General features: G+C 49.5%; 1 non-coding gene across 1 annotated transcript; it reads left to right on the forward strand.

Moving 5' to 3' along the window:
- The first annotated feature begins 2,415 nt into the window (after positions 1-2,415).
- On the forward strand, positions 2,416-2,488 carry TRNAG-CCC (transfer RNA glycine (anticodon CCC)). Its single transcript has one exon. It is a non-coding gene; the product is annotated as a tRNA-Gly (tRNA).
- Positions 2,489-3,401: the final 913 nt, after the last annotated feature.

The following is a 3,401-nucleotide window of genomic DNA, read 5'->3' on the forward strand; positions in this document are numbered from 1 at the left end:
ACAGGCTCGCCTGCAATTCTGCAGAGACATTCCTCCCTCCCAACCTGCAGGCAACTTCTGGAACTTCCAAACAGCACATCCTTGGGCCAGCCCAGGCCCCTCAGTATCCTGCACCCCAGTTTACAAGCTTTTAGTGGCAGCTAACACATTTGGCAAACCTCCTCAAGTGTGGGCCAGGCTGGGCCCTTTTCCCCAGGATCCAGCTGATGAAGGGATCCTGGGCTGGGACCAAAATGGGGTCCAGCCAGACAAGCCCTGAGCCTTGGTTCTCTGGGCCAAGGCTGGAGAGGACCAGAGGGAAATGTCCTCGGTCGGCCCCACCACCACCACGCAGGCTGGTTCCGAGATCTTAGGATGCATCAGTAATTCCAGGCAGGGCTCCATCCTTAACCCACACTCAGCCCAGGACCTGGTCAGGGAATCTCCAACATTCCTAGTAACACAAAGCTCACCTTCCATGCCAGATTCCTGTGGGGTCTCTGGGTGGGAGTAGCCAGACCCTCTCCCTGGGCTCCTGCTAGATCTGGGAATTCCAAAAAGCATCTGTCTCCTTCAGAGACAGTCACAGCTCCAGGTCTCTGCTTTCAGACGGTTTTAAAGAGTTTCGAAAGCTCAAGACATGTTCCGGGCTTGGCTTTGGTTCTAGCTCCATCACCAGTTCTGTCCCCTGTGAATCTGGACGTCCTGGAGGCAGTGAGCTGAGCTGACAGGACTGCAGGGAGCCTCTGCTTCCTGATACCCAGGCTGTGCCCAGTCTAGATTTTTCCAGAAGGACTCCAAGAAGGGAAACCCATATCCACCCATTCCTTCAGGCTCTCTAACTGACACTCTGGCCCCATATATTCAAGAGAAGGCTGGAGACTCCCTCCCAACCGTGGGGACCTCATCACTGGTTCCCACTCCCAACCTCCCAGTCCCTCTTGTCTCTTGTCCCACAACCAACCATGCTCCCAGGACGCTCAGGGTGTTTGTGCTTCCTCTGAAGACCTCTGGCTTGGTTTCCTGCTTGACTACCCCTTATCATCCAAGCACTGCCCACTTCCTGCATCCTCCCAGCCACCCCACCAGCTCACACCAGGCTAATGGGCACAGTAGTAGCCTTTCCCTTTCCCAGGGGAATATTCCCAACCTAGGGGTCAAACCCAGGTCTCTTGCATTGCAGGCGGATTCTTTACCAGCTGAGCCACAGGGGAAGCCCAGACTTTTACTTAAACCTCAGGGAAATAGCGGAGAAGGCAATGGCACCCCACTCCAGTACTCTTGCCTGGAAAATCCCATGGGTGGAGGAGCCTGGTAGGCTGGGGTCTGCGGGGTCTCAAAGAGTGGGACACGACTGAGCGACTTCACTTTCACTTTTCACTTTCATGCATTGGAGAAGGAAATGGCAACCCTCTCCAGTGTTCTTGCCTGGAGAATCCCAGGGACGGGGGAGCCTGGTGGGCTGCCATCTATGGGGTCGCACAGAGTCGGACACGACTGAAGCGACTTAGCAGCAGCACCACCACCACCAGCAGCAGCAGCAGGGAGATAGAGAATCACAGTAAACACATTCGAATCAAACAGACATCACTCTCTTAAAAATTTGTCAGCCATCCTCCCAGCTCAAAAAATTTCTCATGTTTCCTAAGTCCCAACTTACACTATCTTCTCCAGCCTCTCACTTCTTCTCCTCCAGACCCTTCTATCCAAACTCCAAGTTCCTGCTGATTTCTCTCACACAACAATTTGTCTTGCCTCCAGCCTGCCCAGAGGGTCACTCTTTTCTCACCAGACAGAGGGGCTTCTCCATCAGGGTTCATAATCCTCAAAAAAAGAGGCATCTACCTCTGGGGGCTGGGGTGGGGGGAATGGTGCACCCGTCCCCTAGAATGATAAAGTACAGCATTTTTTTGTAACACTTTCTTCCTATCCACCCTCCACCACCACCCCCTTACATCTGGTACCCCTCTCAGTTGAGAAATCCACCCCAAATCACTCACTCTTGTTCTCTTTTTTTCACCCCTTTATGGGCACGGAGCACTGCTAATTACTATCCCTGTTATAGTTAAAAATGATGATCCAATAAAAAATAAGTCAATACAAAACAGACACAAAAGGACAAATACTATATGATTCCACTTACATGAGATCCCTAGAGTAGTTAAATTCCTAGAGACACAAAGTAGAATAGTGGCTGCCAGGGGCTGGAGAGAGGGGAGAATGGGGAGTTATTTTTCAGTGGGTATGAGGTTTCAGCCTGGGAAGACGAAAAAGGTTTTGAAGCTGGATGGTGGGAATGGTTGCACAATGATGTAAATATACTTAAAGCCACTGAACTGTACCCTTAAAAGTGGTAAAAATGGTGACTTTTATATAATGCATACTTTACCACAATAAATAAGTACTGTCAGCAACATTCACTCTGACTTCAGGGCTTCCCTGGTGGTCCAGTGGCTAAGATTCTGTGCTCCCCATGCAGGGGACCCAGGTTCGATCCCTGGTCAGGGAACTAGATCCCACATGCCACAACTAAGAGTTTGCACACCACAATTAAAGATCCTGCATGCCACAATTAAGACCCAGCACAGCCAAATACATTAAACAGATTTAACAACAACAAAACCCATCCACTCTGACCTCAAGAGAGACTTGCAGTTAATTAAAAAAAAGGGAGGCTTTTCCTTCTGCCACCCTACATTTCAGCAGCTCTACGAACACCTTCAGGGAGCCCTGAGCTAAGGAGGGCAGCTTCACCTGCTCTCAGTCATCTCTCTGCTGACCCCACCTACATGGCTGTAGGCTTCAGTTCCATTTCCAAACTGACAAAAAGCAGAACCGCAGAGGAGGCACCATCCACGTAGGCGAGCATGCGTGCTAAGTCATTCAGTTGTATCTGACTCTTTGCGACGCCATGGACTGTAGCCTGCCAGGCTCCTCTGTCCATGGGATTCTCCAGACAAGAATACTAGAGTGGGTTACCAAGCCCTTCTCCAGGGGATCTTCCCGATCCAGGGATCAAACCAGCTTCTCTCAGGTGTCTTGCATTCTCAAGCAGGGTCTTTACCACTAGTGTCACCTGGGAAGCCCAAGGAAGAGGGCCTTGATTCTAAACCTAGTCAGTAACTAGTTGTGCATCCTTGGGCAAGTTATCTAATCTCTGTCTCTCAATATCCTCATAAAGAAAACAGAGAAGGGAATAGGCTGCCCCTTGAGAGATAATGGATATGAACACAGTTTGAGAAGTGTGTGCAAGCTGATTTCATCATCTCTAATTTCACTTTGTCGAATTAAAAACATCTCAAACATTAGAAGTAAGTTTCTACCTGAAAATAAGGAGGTAGACAGTAAATTGCTCCATAAATACAACCTAAAGATAATACTTTGATCCTCCATCAACATCCCTAAATCATCATCCTCACTGA

Source organism: Budorcas taxicolor, chromosome 5 (assembly GCF_023091745.1).
Source record: "Budorcas taxicolor isolate Tak-1 chromosome 5, Takin1.1, whole genome shotgun sequence".
Lineage (NCBI taxonomy): Eukaryota > Metazoa > Chordata > Mammalia > Artiodactyla > Bovidae > Budorcas > Budorcas taxicolor.